The sequence below is a fragment of the Eschrichtius robustus genome, chromosome 8, assembly GCF_028021215.1.
Source record: "Eschrichtius robustus isolate mEscRob2 chromosome 8, mEscRob2.pri, whole genome shotgun sequence".
In the NCBI taxonomy this organism is placed as follows: domain Eukaryota; kingdom Metazoa; phylum Chordata; class Mammalia; order Artiodactyla; family Eschrichtiidae; genus Eschrichtius; species Eschrichtius robustus.
The window spans coordinates 36,916,872-36,936,649 of record NC_090831.1 but is presented as its reverse complement, the minus strand read 5'-3'; positions in this window follow the sequence as shown (position 1 = coordinate 36,936,649).

Sequence of the window (19,778 nt, the reverse complement as noted above, 5' to 3'; positions counted from 1 at the left end):
CGATTCTAAGTGAAAAAAGTCACACAGAAAAAGACACTTGTCATAAGATATCACTAATAGAGGGAATGTAAAAACCGCTACACTTGAACTGAATTACAAAACGGAACAGAGTCACACGTTTAGAAAACACACTATGGCTGCTCAACGGGAAAGGTGAGGCGGGGGGATGCATAAAACACGGGTTTCAAATTAGCTCAGATACCGTTCCATAAACCCAATATGTAATAGACAAGACCTACTCCTTGCTCAGGGAACTGGACTCAACACCCCCTACTCACCGCCCAAGAATATATCTGACTAGTAAGAATCTTAAACCTATGTATTGATATCTCTCTGTAAGTGAGTCAAGTGGGTGTAAAGCGGCATAAACACAGCAGTGAAAAGCAGCTAAACCCCATTATAAAAATCAATTACTTTTAAAAACCCGTGAAACAAAGACAGTGAAAGAGAGAGAAATTCTTACACAATTCGTTCAGGGGCTGTGATGCCACCTGGATTGACCATATCTAGACCCACAGCTGACGGAGACATAAGGGTGGACACTCCTGGGGCTGAGAGGTTTGGTGAGGTTGGGTGAGCAAACGCAGACCCTTTAAAGTAGTACTGCGTGGTACCCATCCCATGGGTCCCAAATCTCCAGGTTCAAGGGCATCTTCCTACATCGAAAACATGCATGAGAAACCCAGAAGCTGGTACACCGTGTGATCGGGAAAGGTTTCTAAAACGCACCTCATTTCTCACCTCCTTGTGCTCGGGTTCGCCATTCCAGCCGCTTTACTAGCAATCTCCCTCCTTGGAGACTCAGCACCTTTAACCTCCTGTTCCGTACAGGTTGCGATTTGTCCTGAGGATGAACGGGAAGAGGGGGAACCAATGAGAGACTAGCTCTAGGTGTTGGGACTGGCACAGGTCACTCTATTTTCCCATCAGGAAGAAGAATTAACCACAGGCTCAGCCTGCCGCCCGGGACCAGAATAGGGCCTGAAGCAATCCTGTGCTTTTGCGGCCAGCTCCCAAGTAAGCGAGTTGAACAATGGAGCTCAGGGGCACTGCAATTCACAAACCTGCAGAGTTATAAATGATAACTCTTGTCCACAAATATATTGAGGGAAGGCACCGAAGAGGATTTGAAAGCAAGGCAGAATTGCAGGAAACAGATTTCAGGAGGTAGATTCGAATCGCCTTGAAAGCACAGGAAAAGCGGCCAAACCTCGACAATCATGCCCTTGGCCAAAAAGGGCGTATGCGTTTTTTCCTGAATATATTCAGGAAAAAACGCATACGCCCTTTTTGGCCAACCAAGCAACCTGGAAAGGCAAATCAGCGCTACAAAGAAGTCTCGCTTCCCATCGGTCAAAAGGGCCATGCTGAATAAAGTGTCAAAACCAGAAATGCAGGACAGGCCATGGAGAACCGGGAGCCTTGCTACGCTGAAGGGCGGGATGTAAATTGCCAACAGCCACTCTGGAGAAGTGTACGGTGTGTCCTGAAACATCTAAAAAACTCAGCTTAGAGAGCATAGGGCACTTCCACTCATGGGCGTATACATTGGGAAAACTAAAAATCAGCAAGACACAGGCACCCCAAAGTTTAGGGCTGCTCTCTTGACAAGAACCTCCACTTCGTTACACCTTAAATATCCCAGGAAAGAGAAAAAAGGATAAAGAAGTTGTGGTCCTTATGTACAATGGAATATCACTCAGCCATGAAATCAAGGTCATAAGGCTAGTAGCAGCATGATGAGTGGATTTAGGTACGACGATTCTAAGTGAAAAAAGTCACACAGAAAAAGACACTTGTCATAAGATATCACTAATAGAGGGAATGTAAAAACCGCTACACTTGAACTGAATTACAAAACGGAACAGAGTCACACGTTTAGAAAACACACTATGGCTGCTCAACGGGAAAGGTGAGGCGGGGGGATGCATAAAACACGGGTTTCAAATTAGCTCAGATACCGTTCCATAAACCCAATATGTAATAGACAAGACCTACTCCTTGCTCAGGGAACTGGACTCAACACCCCCTACTCACCGCCCAAGAATATATCTGACTAGTAAGAATCTTAAACCTATGTATTGATATCTCTCTGTAAGTGAGTCAAGTGGGTGTAAAGTGGCATAAACACAGCAGTGAAAAGCAGCTAAACCCCATTATAAAAATCAATTACTTTTAAAAACCCGTGAAACAAAGACAGTGAAAGAGAGAGAAATTCTTACACAATTCGTTCAGGGGCTGTGATGCCACCTGGATTGACCATATCTAGACCCACAGCTGACGGAGACATAAGGGTGGACACTCCTGGGGCTGAGAGGTTTGGTGAGGTTGGGTGAGCAAACGCAGACCCTTTAAAGTAGTACTGCGTGGTACCCATCCCATGGGTCCCAAATCTCCAGGTTCAAGGGCATCTTCCTACATCGAAAACATGCATGAGAAACCCAGAAGCTGGTACACCGTGTGATCGGGAAAGGTTTCTAAAACGCACCTCATTTCTCACCTCCTTGTGCTCGGGTTCGCCATTCCAGCCGCTTTACTAGCAATCTCCCTCCTTGGAGACTCAGCACCTTTAACCTCCTGTTCCGTACAGGTTGCGATTTGTCCTGAGGATGAACGGGAAGAGGGGGAACCAATGAGAGACTAGCTCTAGGTGTTGGGACTGGCACAGGTCACTCTATTTTCCCATCAGGAAGAAGAATTAACCACAGGCTCAGCCTGCCGCCCGGGACCAGAATAGGGCCTGAAGCAATCCTGTGCTTTTGCGGCCAGCTCCCAAGTAAGCGAGTTGAACAATGGAGCTCAGGGGCACTGCAATTCACAAACCTGCAGAGTTATAAATGATAACTCTTGTCCACAAATATATTGAGGGAAGGCACCGAAGAGGATTTGAAAGCAAGGCAGAATTGCAGGAAACAGATTTCAGGAGGTAGATTCGAATCGCCTTGAAAGCACAGGAAAAGCGGCCAAACCTCGACAATCATGCCCTTGGCCAAAAAGGGCGTATGCATTTTTTCCTGAATATATTCAGGAAAAAACGCATACGCCCTTTTTGGCCAACCAAGCAACCTGGAAAGGCAAATCAGCGCTACAAAGAAGTCTCGCTTCCCATCGGTCAAAAGGGCCATGCTGAATAAAGTGTCAAAACCAGAAATGCAGGACAGGCCATGGAGAACCGGGAGCCTTGCTACGCTGAAGGGCGGGATGTAAATTGCCAACAGCCACTCTGGAGAAGTGTACGGTGTGTCCTGAAACATCTAAAAAACTCAGCTTAGAGAGCATAGGGCACTTCCACTCATGGGCGTATACATTGGGAAAACTAAAAATCAGCAAGACACAGGCACCCCAAAGTTTAGGGCTGCTCTCTTGACAAGAACCTCCACTTCGTTACACCTTAAATATCCCAGGAAAGAGAAAAAAGGATAAAGAAGTTGTGGTCCTTATGTACAATGGAATATCACTCAGCCATGAAATCAAGGTCATAAGGCTAGTAGCAGCATGATGAGTGGATTTAGGTACGACGATTCTAAGTGAAAAAAGTCACACAGAAAAAGACACTTGTCATAAGATATCACTAATAGAGGGAATGTAAAAACCGCTACACTTGAACTGAATTACAAAACGGAACAGAGTCACACGTTTAGAAAACACACTATGGCTGCTCAACGGGAAAGGTGAGGCGGGGGGATGCATAAAACACGGGTTTCAAATTAGCTCAGATACCGTTCCATAAACCCAATATGTAATAGACAAGACCTACTCCTTGCTCAGGGAACTGGACTCAACACCCCCTACTCACCGCCCAAGAATATATCTGACTAGTAAGAATCTTAAACCTATGTATTGATATCTCTCTGTAAGTGAGTCAAGTGGGTGTAAAGCGGCATAAACACAGCAGTGAAAAGCAGCTAAACCCCATTATAAAAATCAATTACTTTTAAAAACCCGTGAAACAAAGACAGTGAAAGAGAGAGAAATTCTTACACAATTCGTTCAGGGGCTGTGATGCCACCTGGATTGACCATATCTAGACCCACAGCTGACGGAGACATAAGGGTGGACACTCCTGGGGCTGAGAGGTTTGGTGAGGTTGGGTGAGCAAACGCAGACCCTTTAAAGTAGTACTGCGTGGTACCCATCCCATGGGTCCCAAATCTCCAGGTTCAAGGGCATCTTCCTACATCGAAAACATGCATGAGAAACCCAGAAGCTGGTACACCGTGTGATCGGGAAAGGTTTCTAAAACGCACCTCATTTCTCACCTCCTTGTGCTCGGGTTCGCCATTCCAGCCGCTTTACTAGCAATCTCCCTCCTTGGAGACTCAGCACCTTTAACCTCCTGTTCCGTACAGGTTGCGATTTGTCCTGAGGATGAACGGGAAGAGGGGGAACCAATGAGAGACTAGCTCTAGGTGTTGGGACTGGCACAGGTCACTCTATTTTCCCATCAGGAAGAAGAATTAACCACAGGCTCAGCCTGCCGCCCGGGACCAGAATAGGGCCTGAAGCAATCCTGTGCTTTTGCGGCCAGCTCCCAAGTAAGCGAGTTGAACAATGGAGCTCAGGGGCACTGCAATTCACAAACCTGCAGAGTTATAAATGATAACTCTTGTCCACAAATATATTGAGGGAAGGCACCGAAGAGGATTTGAAAGCAAGGCAGAATTGCAGGAAACAGATTTCAGGAGGTAGATTCGAATCGCCTTGAAAGCACAGGAAAAGCGGCCAAACCTCGACAATCATGCCCTTGGCCAAAAAGGGCGTATGCGTTTTTTCCTGAATATATTCAGGAAAAAACGCATACGCCCTTTTTGGCCAACCAAGCAACCTGGAAAGGCAAATCAGCGCTACAAAGAAGTCTCGCTTCCCATCGGTCAAAAGGGCCATGCTGAATAAAGTGTCAAAACCAGAAATGCAGGACAGGCCATGGAGAACCGGGAGCCTTGCTACGCTGAAGGACGGGATGTAAATTGCCAACAGCCACTCTGGAGAAGTGTACGGTGTGTCCTGAAACATCTAAAAAACTCAGCTTAGAGAGCATAGGGCACTTCCACTCATGGGCGTATACATTGGGAAAACTAAAAATCAGCAAGACACAGGCACCCCAAAGTTTAGGGCTGCTCTCTTGACAAGAACCTCCACTTCGTTACACCTTAAATATCCCAGGAAAGAGAAAAAAGGATAAAGAAGTTGTGGTCCTTATGTACAATGGAATATCACTCAGCCATGAAATCAAGGTCATAAGGCTAGTAGCAGCATGATGAGTGGATTTAGGTACGACGATTCTAAGTGAAAAAAGTCACACAGAAAAAGACACTTGTCATAAGATATCACTAATAGAGGGAATGTAAAAACCGCTACACTTGAACTGAATTACAAAACGGAACAGAGTCACACGTTTAGAAAACACACTATGGCTGCTCAACGGGAAAGGTGAGGCGGGGGGATGCATAAAACACGGGTTTCAAATTAGCTCAGATACCGTTCCATAAACCCAATATGTAATAGACAAGACCTACTCCTTGCTCAGGGAACTGGACTCAACACCCCCTACTCACCGCCCAAGAATATATCTGACTAGTAAGAATCTTAAACCTATGTATTGATATCTCTCTGTAAGTGAGTCAAGTGGGTGTAAAGCGGCATAAACACAGCAGTGAAAAGCAGCTAAACCCCATTATAAAAATCAATTACTTTTAAAAACCCGTGAAACAAAGACAGTGAAAGAGAGAGAAATTCTTACACAATTCGTTCAGGGGCTGTGATGCCACCTGGATTGACCATATCTAGACCCACAGCTGACGGAGACATAAGGGTGGACACTCCTGGGGCTGAGAGGTTTGGTGAGGTTGGGTGAGCAAACGCAGACCCTTTAAAGTAGTACTGCGTGGTACCCATCCCATGGGTCCCAAATCTCCAGGTTCAAGGGCATCTTCCTACATCGAAAACATGCATGAGAAACCCAGAAGCTGGTACACCGTGTGATCGGGAAAGGTTTCTAAAACGCACCTCATTTCTCACCTCCTTGTGCTCGGGTTCGCCATTCCAGCCGCTTTACTAGCAATCTCCCTCCTTGGAGACTCAGCACCTTTAACCTCCTGTTCCGTACAGGTTGCGATTTGTCCTGAGGATGAACGGGAAGAGGGGGAACCAATGAGAGACTAGCTCTAGGTGTTGGGACTGGCACAGGTCACTCTATTTTCCCATCAGGAAGAAGAATTAACCACAGGCTCAGCCTGCCGCCCGGGACCAGAATAGGGCCTGAAGCAATCCTGTGCTTTTGCGGCCAGCTCCCAAGTAAGCGAGTTGAACAATGGAGCTCAGGGGCACTGCAATTCACAAACCTGCAGAGTTATAAATGATAACTCTTGTCCACAAATATATTGAGGGAAGGCACCGAAGAGGATTTGAAAGCAAGGCAGAATTGCAGGAAACAGATTTCAGGAGGTAGATTCGAATCGCCTTGAAAGCACAGGAAAAGCGGCCAAACCTCGACAATCATGCCCTTGGCCAAAAAGGGCGTATGCGTTTTTTCCTGAATATATTCAGGAAAAAACGCATACGCCCTTTTTGGCCAACCAAGCAACCTGGAAAGGCAAATCAGCGCTACAAAGAAGTCTCGCTTCCCATCGGTCAAAAGGGCCATGCTGAATAAAGTGTCAAAACCAGAAATGCAGGACAGGCCATGGAGAACCGGGAGCCTTGCTACGCTGAAGGGCGGGATGTAAATTGCCAACAGCCACTCTGGAGAAGTGTACGGTGTGTCCTGAAACATCTAAAAAACTCAGCTTAGAGAGCATAGGGCACTTCCACTCATGGGCGTATACATTGGGAAAACTAAAAATCAGCAAGACACAGGCACCCCAAAGTTTAGGGCTGCTCTCTTGACAAGAACCTCCACTTCGTTACACCTTAAATATCCCAGGAAAGAGAAAAAAGGATAAAGAAGTTGTGGTCCTTATGTACAATGGAATATCACTCAGCCATGAAATCAAGGTCATAAGGCTAGTAGCAGCATGATGAGTGGATTTAGGTACGACGATTCTAAGTGAAAAAAGTCACACAGAAAAAGACACTTGTCATAAGATATCACTAATAGAGGGAATGTAAAAACCGCTACACTTGAACTGAATTACAAAACGGAACAGAGTCACACGTTTAGAAAACACACTATGGCTGCTCAACGGGAAAGGTGAGGCGGGGGGATGCATAAAACACGGGTTTCAAATTAGCTCAGATACCGTTCCATAAACCCAATATGTAATAGACAAGACCTACTCCTTGCTCAGGGAACTGGACTCAACACCCCCTACTCACCGCCCAAGAATATATCTGACTAGTAAGAATCTTAAACCTATGTATTGATATCTCTCTGTAAGTGAGTCAAGTGGGTGTAAAGTGGCATAAACACAGCAGTGAAAAGCAGCTAAACCCCATTATAAAAATCAATTACTTTTAAAAACCCGTGAAACAAAGACAGTGAAAGAGAGAGAAATTCTTACACAATTCGTTCAGGGGCTGTGATGCCACCTGGATTGACCATATCTAGACCCACAGCTGACGGAGACATAAGGGTGGACACTCCTGGGGCTGAGAGGTTTGGTGAGGTTGGGTGAGCAAACGCAGACCCTTTAAAGTAGTACTGCGTGGTACCCATCCCATGGGTCCCAAATCTCCAGGTTCAAGGGCATCTTCCTACATCGAAAACATGCATGAGAAACCCAGAAGCTGGTACACCGTGTGATCGGGAAAGGTTTCTAAAACGCACCTCATTTCTCACCTCCTTGTGCTCGGGTTCGCCATTCCAGCCGCTTTACTAGCAATCTCCCTCCTTGGAGACTCAGCACCTTTAACCTCCTGTTCCGTACAGGTTGCGATTTGTCCTGAGGATGAACGGGAAGAGGGGGAACCAATGAGAGACTAGCTCTAGGTGTTGGGACTGGCACAGGTCACTCTATTTTCCCATCAGGAAGAAGAATTAACCACAGGCTCAGCCTGCCGCCCGGGACCAGAATAGGGCCTGAAGCAATCCTGTGCTTTTGCGGCCAGCTCCCAAGTAAGCGAGTTGAACAATGGAGCTCAGGGGCACTGCAATTCACAAACCTGCAGAGTTATAAATGATAACTCTTGTCCACAAATATATTGAGGGAAGGCACCGAAGAGGATTTGAAAGCAAGGCAGAATTGCAGGAAACAGATTTCAGGAGGTAGATTCGAATCGCCTTGAAAGCACAGGAAAAGCGGCCAAACCTCGACAATCATGCCCTTGGCCAAAAAGGGCGTATGCATTTTTTCCTGAATATATTCAGGAAAAAACGCATACGCCCTTTTTGGCCAACCAAGCAACCTGGAAAGGCAAATCAGCGCTACAAAGAAGTCTCGCTTCCCATCGGTCAAAAGGGCCATGCTGAATAAAGTGTCAAAACCAGAAATGCAGGACAGGCCATGGAGAACCGGGAGCCTTGCTACGCTGAAGGGCGGGATGTAAATTGCCAACAGCCACTCTGGAGAAGTGTACGGTGTGTCCTGAAACATCTAAAAAACTCAGCTTAGAGAGCATAGGGCACTTCCACTCATGGGCGTATACATTGGGAAAACTAAAAATCAGCAAGACACAGGCACCCCAAAGTTTAGGGCTGCTCTCTTGACAAGAACCTCCACTTCGTTACACCTTAAATATCCCAGGAAAGAGAAAAAAGGATAAAGAAGTTGTGGTCCTTATGTACAATGGAATATCACTCAGCCATGAAATCAAGGTCATAAGGCTAGTAGCAGCATGATGAGTGGATTTAGGTACGACGATTCTAAGTGAAAAAAGTCACACAGAAAAAGACACTTGTCATAAGATATCACTAATAGAGGGAATGTAAAAACCGCTACACTTGAACTGAATTACAAAACGGAACAGAGTCACACGTTTAGAAAACACACTATGGCTGCTCAACGGGAAAGGTGAGGCGGGGGGATGCATAAAACACGGGTTTCAAATTAGCTCAGATACCGTTCCATAAACCCAATATGTAATAGACAAGACCTACTCCTTGCTCAGGGAACTGGACTCAACACCCCCTACTCACCGCCCAAGAATATATCTGACTAGTAAGAATCTTAAACCTATGTATTGATATCTCTCTGTAAGTGAGTCAAGTGGGTGTAAAGCGGCATAAACACAGCAGTGAAAAGCAGCTAAACCCCATTATAAAAATCAATTACTTTTAAAAACCCGTGAAACAAAGACAGTGAAAGAGAGAGAAATTCTTACACAATTCGTTCAGGGGCTGTGATGCCACCTGGATTGACCATATCTAGACCCACAGCTGACGGAGACATAAGGGTGGACACTCCTGGGGCTGAGAGTTTTGGTGAGGTTGGGTGAGCAAACGCAGACCCTTTAAAGTAGTACTGCGTGGTACCCATCCCATGGGTCCCAAATCTCCAGGTTCAAGGGCATCTTCCTACATCGAAAACATGCATGAGAAACCCAGAAGCTGGTACACCGTGTGATCGGGAAAGGTTTCTAAAACGCACCTCATTTCTCACCTCCTTGTGCTCGGGTTCGCCATTCCAGCCGCTTTACTAGCAATCTCCCTCCTTGGAGACTCAGCACCTTTAACCTCCTGTTCCGTACAGGTTGCGATTTGTCCTGAGGATGAACGGGAAGAGGGGGAACCAATGAGAGACTAGCTCTAGGTGTTGGGACTGGCACAGGTCACTCTATTTTCCCATCAGGAAGAAGAATTAACCACAGGCTCAGCCTGCCGCCCGGGACCAGAATAGGGCCTGAAGCAATCCTGTGCTTTTGCGGCCAGCTCCCAAGTAAGCGAGTTGAACAATGGAGCTCAGGGGCACTGCAATTCACAAACCTGCAGAGTTATAAATGATAACTCTTGTCCACAAATATATTGAGGGAAGGCACCGCAGAGGATTTGAAAGCAAGGCAGAATTGCAGGAAACAGATTTCAGGAGGTAGATTCGAATCGCCTTGAAAGCACAGGAAAAGCGGCCAAACCTCGACAATCATGCCCTTGGCCAAAAAGGGCGTATGCGTTTTTTCCTGAATATATTCAGGAAAAAACGCATACGCCCTTTTTGGCCAACCAAGCAACCTGGAAAGGCAAATCAGCGCTACAAAGAAGTCTCGCTTCCCATCGGTCAAAAGGGCCATGCTGAATAAAGTGTCAAAACCAGAAATGCAGGACAGGCCATGGAGAACCGGGAGCCTTGCTACGCTGATGGGCATGATGTAAATTGCCAACAGCCACTCTGGAGAAGTGTACGGTGTGTCCTGAAACATCTAAAAAACTCAGCTTAGAGAGCATAGGGCACTTCCACTCATGGGCGTATACATTGGGAAAACTAAAAATCAGCAAGACACAGGCACCCCAAAGTTTAGGGCTGCTCTCTTGACAAGAACCTCCACTTCGTTACACCTTAAATATCCCAGGAAAGAGAAAAAAGGATAAAGAAGTTGTGGTCCTTATGTACAATGGAATATCACTCAGCCATGAAATCAAGGTCATAAGGCTAGTAGCAGCATGATGAGTGGATTTAGGTACGACGATTCTAAGTGAAAAAAGTCACACAGAAAAAGACACTTGTCATAAGATATCACTAATAGAGGGAATGTAAAAACCGCTACACTTGAACTGAATTACAAAACGGAACAGAGTCACACGTTTAGAAAACACACTATGGCTGCTCAACGGGAAAGGTGAGGCGGGGGGATGCATAAAACACGGGTTTCAAATTAGCTCAGATACCGTTCCATAAACCCAATATGTAATAGACAAGACCTACTCCTTGCTCAGGGAACTGGACTCAACACCCCCTACTCACCGCCCAAGAATATATCTGACTAGTAAGAATCTTAAACCTATGTATTGATATCTCTCTGTAAGTGAGTCAAGTGGGTGTAAAGTGGCATAAACACAGCAGTGAAAAGCAGCTAAACCCCATTATAAAAATCAATTACTTTTAAAAACCCGTGAAACAAAGACAGTGAAAGAGAGAGAAATTCTTACACAATTCGTTCAGGGGCTGTGATGCCACCTGGATTGACCATATCTAGACCCACAGCTGACGGAGACATAAGGGTGGACACTCCTGGGGCTGAGAGGTTTGGTGAGGTTGGGTGAGCAAACGCAGACCCTTTAAAGTAGTACTGCGTGGTACCCATCCCATGGGTCCCAAATCTCCAGGTTCAAGGGCATCTTCCTACATCGAAAACATGCATGAGAAACCCAGAAGCTGGTACACCGTGTGATCGGGAAAGGTTTCTAAAACGCACCTCATTTCTCACCTCCTTGTGCTCGGGTTCGCCATTCCAGCCGCTTTACTAGCAATCTCCCTCCTTGGAGACTCAGCACCTTTAACCTCCTGTTCCGTACAGGTTGCGATTTGTCCTGAGGATGAACGGGAAGAGGGGGAACCAATGAGAGACTAGCTCTAGGTGTTGGGACTGGCACAGGTCACTCTATTTTCCCATCAGGAAGAAGAATTAACCACAGGCTCAGCCTGCCGCCCGGGACCAGAATAGGGCCTGAAGCAATCCTGTGCTTTTGCGGCCAGCTCCCAAGTAAGCGAGTTGAACAATGGAGCTCAGGGGCACTGCAATTCACAAACCTGCAGAGTTATAAATGATAACTCTTGTCCACAAATATATTGAGGCAAGGCACCGAAGAGGATTTGAAAGCAAGGCAGAATTGCAGGAAACAGATTTCAGGAGGTAGATTCGAATCGCCTTGAAAGCACAGGAAAAGCGGCCAAACCTCGACAATCATGCCCTTGGCCAAAAAGGGCGTATGCGTTTTTTCCTGAATATATTCAGGAAAAAACGCATACGCCCTTTTTGGCCAACCAAGCAACCTGGAAAGGCAAATCAGCGCTACAAAGAAGTCTCGCTTCCCATCGGTCAAAAGGGCCATGCTGAATAAAGTGTCAAAACCAGAAATGCAGGACAGGCCATGGAGAACCGGGAGCCTTGCTACGCTGAAGGGCGGGATGTAAATTGCCAACAGCCACTCTGGAGAAGTGTACGGTGTGTCCTGAAACATCTAAAAAACTCAGCTTAGAGAGCATAGGGCACTTCCACTCATGGGCGTATACATTGGGAAAACTAAAAATCAGCAAGACACAGGCACCCCAAAGTTTAGGGCTGCTCTCTTGACAAGAACCTCCACTTCGTTACACCTTAAATATCCCAGGAAAGAGAAAAAAGGATAAAGAAGTTGTGGTCCTTATGTACAATGGAATATCACTCAGCCATGAAATCAAGGTCATAAGGCTAGTAGCAGCATGATGAGTGGATTTAGGTACGACGATTCTAAGTGAAAAAAGTCACACAGAAAAAGACACTTGTCATAAGATATCACTAATAGAGGGAATGTAAAAACCGCTACACTTGAACTGAATTACAAAACGGAACAGAGTCACACGTTTAGAAAACACACTATGGCTGCTCAACGGGAAAGGTGAGGCGGGGGGATGCATAAAACACGGGTTTCAAATTAGCTCAGATACCGTTCCATAAACCCAATATGTAATAGACAAGACCTACTCCTTGCTCAGGGAACTGGACTCAACACCCCCTACTCACCGCCCAAGAATATATCTGACTAGTAAGAATCTTAAACCTATGTATTGATATCTCTCTGTAAGTGAGTCAAGTGGGTGTAAAGCGGCATAAACACAGCAGTGAAAAGCAGCTAAACCCCATTATAAAAATCAATTACTTTTAAAAACCCGTGAAACAAAGACAGTGAAAGAGAGAGAAATTCTTACACAATTCGTTCAGGGGCTGTGATGCCACCTGGATTGACCATATCTAGACCCACAGCTGACGGAGACATAAGGGTGGACACTCCTGGGGCTGAGAGGTTTGGTGAGGTTGGGTGAGCAAACGCAGACCCTTTAAAGTAGTACTGCGTGGTACCCATCCCATGGGTCCCAAATCTCCAGGTTCAAGGGCATCTTCCTACATCGAAAACATGCATGAGAAACCCAGAAGCTGGTACACCGTGTGATCGGGAAAGGTTTCTAAAACGCACCTCATTTCTCACCTCCTTGTGCTCGGGTTCGCCATTCCAGCCGCTTTACTAGCAATCTCCCTCCTTGGAGACTCAGCACCTTTAACCTCCTGTTCCGTACAGGTTGCGATTTGTCCTGAGGATGAACGGGAAGAGGGGGAACCAATGAGAGACTAGCTCTAGGTGTTGGGACTGGCACAGGTCACTCTATTTTCCCATCAGGAAGAAGAATTAACCACAGGCTCAGCCTGCCGCCCGGGACCAGAATAGGGCCTGAAGCAATCCTGTGCTTTTGCGGCCAGCTCCCAAGTAAGCGAGTTGAACAATGGAGCTCAGGGGCACTGCAATTCACAAACCTGCAGAGTTATAAATGATAACTCTTGTCCACAAATATATTGAGGGAAGGCACCGAAGAGGATTTGAAAGCAAGGCAGAATTGCAGGAAACAGATTTCAGGAGGTAGATTCGAATCGCCTTGAAAGCACAGGAAAAGCGGCCAAACCTCGACAATCATGCCCTTGGCCAAAAAGGGCGTATGCGTTTTTTCCTGAATATATTCAGGAAAAAACGCATACGCCCTTTTTGGCCAACCAAGCAACCTGGAAAGGCAAATCAGCGCTACAAAGAAGTCTCGCTTCCCATCGGTCAAAAGGGCCATGCTGAATAAAGTGTCAAAACCAGAAATGCAGGACAGGCCATGGAGAACCGGGAGCCTTGCTACGCTGAAGGGCGGGATGTAAATTGCCAACAGCCACTCTGGAGAAGTGTACGGTGTGTCCTGAAACATCTAAAAAACTCAGCTTAGAGAGCATAGGGCACTTCCACTCATGGGCGTATACATTGGGAAAACTAAAAATCAGCAAGACACAGGCACCCCAAAGTTTAGGGCTGCTCTCTTGACAAGAACCTCCACTTCGTTACACCTTAAATATCCCAGGAAAGAGAAAAAAGGATAAAGAAGTTGTGGTCCTTATGTACAATGGAATATCACTCAGCCATGAAATCAAGGTCATAAGGCTAGTAGCAGCATGATGAGTGGATTTAGGTACGACGATTCTAAGTGAAAAAAGTCACACAGAAAAAGACACTTGTCATAAGATATCACTAATAGAGGGAATGTAAAAACCGCTACACTTGAACTGAATTACAAAACGGAACAGAGTCACACGTTTAGAAAACACACTATGGCTGCTCAACGGGAAAGGTGAGGCGGGGGGATGCATAAAACACGGGTTTCAAATTAGCTCAGATACCGTTCCATAAACCCAATATGTAATAGACAAGACCTACTCCTTGCTCAGGGAACTGGACTCAACACCCCCTACTCACCGCCCAAGAATATATCTGACTAGTAAGAATCTTAAACCTATGTATTGATATCTCTCTGTAAGTGAGTCAAGTGGGTGTAAAGCGGCATAAACACAGCAGTGAAAAGCAGCTAAACCCCATTATAAAAATCAATTACTTTTAAAAACCCGTGAAACAAAGACAGTGAAAGAGAGAGAAATTCTTACACAATTCGTTCAGGGGCTGTGATGCCACCTGGATTGACCATATCTAGACCCACAGCTGACGGAGACATAAGGGTGGACACTCCTGGGGCTGAGAGGTTTGGTGAGGTTGGGTGAGCAAACGCAGACCCTTTAAAGTAGTACTGCGTGGTACCCATCCCATGGGTCCCAAATCTCCAGGTTCAAGGGCATCTTCCTACATCGAAAACATGCATGAGAAACCCAGAAGCTGGTACACCGTGTGATCGGGAAAGGTTTCTAAAACGCACCTCATTTCTCACCTCCTTGTGCTCGGGTTCGCCATTCCAGCCGCTTTACTAGCAATCTCCCTCCTTGGAGACTCAGCACCTTTAACCTCCTGTTCCGTACAGGTTGCAATTTGTCCTGAGGATGAACGGGAAGAGGGGGAACCAATGAGAGACTAGCTCTAGGTGTTGGGACTGGCACAGGTCACTCTATTTTCCCATCAGGAAGAAGAATTAACCACAGGCTCAGCCTGCCGCCCGGGACCAGAATAGGGCCTGAAGCAATCCTGTGCTTTTGCGGCCAGCTCCCAAGTAAGCGAGTTGAACAATGGAGCTCAGGGGCACTGCAATTCACAAACCTGCAGAGTTATAAATGATAACTCTTGTCCACAAATATATTGAGGCAAGGCACCGAAGAGGATTTGAAAGCAAGGCAGAATTGCAGGAAACAGATTTCAGGAGGTAGATTCGAATCGCCTTGAAAGCACAGGAAAAGCGGCCAAACCTCGACAATCATGCCCTTGGCCAAAAAGGGCGTATGCGTTTTTTCCTGAATATATTCAGGAAAAAACGCATACGCCCTTTTTGGCCAACCAAGCAACCTGGAAAGGCAAATCAGCGCTACAAAGAAGTCTCGCTTCCCATCGGTCAAAAGGGCCATGCTGAATAAAGTGTCAAAACCAGAAATGCAGGACAGGCCATGGAGAACCGGGAGCCTTGCTACGCTGAAGGGCGGGATGTAAATTGCCAACAGCCACTCTGGAGAAGTGTACGGTGTGTCCTGAAACATCTAAAAAACTCAGCTTAGAGAGCATAGGGCACTTCCACTCATGGGCGTATACATTGGGAAAACTAAAAATCAGCAAGACACAGGCACCCCAAAGTTTAGGGCTGCTCTCTTGACAAGAACCTCCACTTCGTTACACCTTAAATATCCCAGGAAAGAGAAAAAAGGATAAAGAAGTTGTGGTCCTTATGTACAATGGAATATCACTCAGCCATGAAATCAAGGTCATAAGGCTAGTAGCAGCATGATGAGTGGATTTAGGTACGACGATTCTAAGTGAAAAAAGTCACACAGAAAAAGACACTTGTCATAAGATATCACTAATAGAGGGAATGTAAAAACCGCTACACTTGAACTGAATTAGAAAACGGAACAGAGTCACACGTTTAGAAAACACACTATGGCTGCTCAACGGGAAAGGTGAGGCGGGGGGATGCATAAAACACGGGTTTCAAATTAGCTCAGATACCGTTCCATAAACCCAATATGTAATAGACAAGACCTACTCCTTGCTCAGGGAACTGGACTCAACACCCCCTACTCACCGCCCAAGAATATATCTGACTAGTAAGAATCTTAAACCTATGTATTGATATCTCTCTGTAAGTGAGTCAAGTGGGTGTAAAGCGGCATAAACACAGCAGTGAAAAGCAGCTAAACCCCATTATAAAAATCAATTACTTTTAAAAACCCGTGAAACAAAGACAGTGAAAGAGAGAGAAATTCTTACACAATTCGTTCAGGGGCTGTGATGCCACCTGGATTGACCATATCTAGACCCACAGCTGACGGAGACATAAGGGTGGACACTCCTGGGGCTGAGAGGTTTGGTGAGGTTGGGTGAGCAAACGCAGACCCTTTAAAGTAGTACTGCGTGGTACCCATCCCATGGGTCCCAAATCTCCAGGTTCAAGGGCATCTTCCTACATCGAAAACATGCATGAGAAACCCAGAAGCTGGTACACCGTGTGATCGGGAAAGGTTTCTAAAACGCACCTCATTTCTCACCTCCTTGTGCTCGGGTTCGCCATTCCAGCCGCTTTACTAGCAATCTCCCTCCTTGGAGACTCAGCACCTTTAACCTCCTGTTCCGTACAGGTTGCGATTTGTCCTGAGGATGAACGGGAAGAGGGGGAACCAATGAGAGACTAGCTCTAGGTGTTGGGACTGGCACAGGTCACTCTATTTTCCCATCAGGAAGAAGAATTAACCACAGGCTCAGCCTGCCGCCCGGGACCAGAATAGGGCCTGAAGCAATCCTGTGCTTTTGCGGCCAGCTCCCAAGTAAGCGAGTTGAACAATGGAGCTCAGGGGCACTGCAATTCACAAACCTGCAGAGTTATAAATGATAACTCTTGTCCACAAATATATTGAGGGAAGGCACCGAAGAGGATTTGAAAGCAAGGCAGAATTGCAGGAAACAGATTTCAGGAGGTAGATTCGAATCGCCTTGAAAGCACAGGAAAAGCGGCCAAACCTCGACAATCATGCCCTTGGCCAAAAAGGGCGTATGCGTTTTTTCCTGAATATATTCAGGAAAAAACGCATACGCCCTTTTTGGCCAACCAAGCAACCTGGAAAGGCAAATCAGCGCTACAAAGAAGTCTCGCTTCCCATCGGTCAAAAGGGCCATGCTGAATAAAGTGTCAAAACCAGAAATGCAGGACAGGCCATGGAGAACCGGGAGCCTTGCTACGCTGAAGGGCGGGATGTAAATTGCCAACAGCCACTCTGGAGAAGTGTACGGTGTGTCCTGAAACATCTAAAAAACTCAGCTTAGAGAGCATAGGGCACTTCCACTCATGGGCGTATACATTGGGAAAACTAAAAATCAGCAAGACACAGGCACCCCAAAGTTTAGGGCTGCTCTCTTGACAAGAACCTCCACTTCGTTACACCTTAAATATCCCAGGAAAGAGAAAAAAGGATAAAGAAGTTGTGGTCCTTATGTACAATGGAATATCACTCAGCCATGAAATCAAGGTCATAAGGCTAGTAGCAGCATGATGAGTGGATTTAGGTACGACGATTCTAAGTGAAAAAAGTCACACAGAAAAAGACACTTGTCATAAGATATCACTAATAGAGGGAATGTAAAAACCGCTACACTTGAACTGAATTACAAAACGGAACAGAGTCACACGTTTAGAAAACACACTATGGCTGCTCAACGGGAAAGGTGAGGCGGGGGGATGCATAAAACACGGGTTTCAAATTAGCTCAGATACCGTTCCATAAACCCAATATGTAATAGACAAGACCTACTCCTTGCTCAGGGAACTGGACTCAACACCCCCTACTCACCGCCCAAGAATATATCTGACTAGTAAGAATCTTAAACCTATGTATTGATATCTCTCTGTAAGTGAGTCAAGTGGGTGTAAAGTGGCATAAACACAGCAGTGAAAAGCAGCTAAACCCCATTATAAAAATCAATTACTTTTAAAAACCCGTGAAACAAAGACAGTGAAAGAGAGAGAAATTCTTACACAATTCGTTCAGGGGCTGTGATGCCACCTGGATTGACCATATCTAGACCCACAGCTGACGGAGACATAAGGGTGGACACTCCTGGGGCTGAGAGGTTTGGTGAGGTTGGGTGAGCAAACGCAGACCCTTTAAAGTAGTACTGCGTGGTACCCATCCCATGGGTCCCAAATCTCCAGGTTCAAGGGCATCTTCCTACATCGAAAACATGCATGAGAAACCCAGAAGCTGGTACACCGTGTGATCGGGAAAGGTTTCTAAAACGCACCTCATTTCTCACCTCCTTGTGCTCGGGTTCGCCATTCCAGCCGCTTTACTAGCAATCTCCCTCCTTGGAGACTCAGCACCTTTAACCTCCTGTTCCGTACAGGTTGCGATTTGTCCTGAGGATGAACGGGAAGAGGGGGAACCAATGAGAGACTAGCTCTAGGTGTTGGGACTGGCACAGGTCACTCTATTTTCCCATCAGGAAGAAGAATTAACCACAGGCTCAGCCTGCCGCCCGGGACCAGAATAGGGCCTGAAGCAATCCTGTGCTTTTGCGGCCAGCTCCCAAGTAAGCGAGTTGAACAATGGAGCTCAGGGGCACTGCAATTCACAAACCTGCAGAGTTATAAATGATAACTCTTGTCCACAAATATATTGAGGCAAGGCACCGAAGAGGATTTGAAAGCAAGGCAGAATTGCAGGAAACAGATTTCAGGAGGTAGATTCGAATCGCCTTGAAAGCACAGGAAAAGCGGCCAAACCTCGACAATCATGCCCTTGGCCAAAAAGGGCGTATGCGTTTTTTCCTGAATATATTCAGGAAAAAACGCATACGCCCTTTTTGGCCAACCAAGCAACCTGGAAAGGCAAATCAGCGCTACAAAGAAGTCTCGCTTCCCATCGGTCAAAAGGGCCATGCTGAATAAAGTGTCAAAACCAGAAATGCAGGACAGGCCATGGAGAACCGGGAGCCTTGCTACGCTGAAGGGCGGGATGTAAATTGCCAACAGCCACTCTGGAGAAGTGTACGGTGTGTCCTGAAACATCTAAAAAACTCAGCTTAGAGAGCATAGGGCACTTCCACTCATGGGCGTATACATTGGGAAAACTAAAAATCAGCAAGACACAGGCACCCCAAAGTTTAGGGCTGCTCTCTTGACAAGAACCTCCACTTCGTTACACCTTAAATATCCCAGGAAAGAGAAAAAAGGATAAAGAAGTTGTGGTCCTTATGTACAATGGAATATCACTCAGCCATGAAATCAAGGTCATAAGGCTAGTAGCAGCATGATGAGTGGATTTAGGTACGACGATTCTAAGTGAAAAAAGTCACACAGAAAAAGACACTTGTCATAAGATATCACTAATAGAGGGAATGTAAAAACCGCTACACTTGAACTGAATTACAAAACGGAACAGAGTCACACGTTTAGAAAACACACTATGGCTGCTCAACGGGAAAGGTGAGGCGGGGGGATGCATAAAACACGGGTTTCAAATTAGCTCAGATACCGTTCCATAAACCCAATATGTAATAGACAAGACCTACTCCTTGCTCAGGGAACTGGACTCAACACCCCCTACTCACCGCCCAAGAATATATCTGACTAGTAAGAATCTTAAACCTATGTATTGATATCTCTCTGTAAGTGAGTCAAGTGGGTGTAAAGCGGCATAAACACAGCAGTGAAAAGCAGCTAAACCCCATTATAAAAATCAATTACTTTTAAAAACCCGTG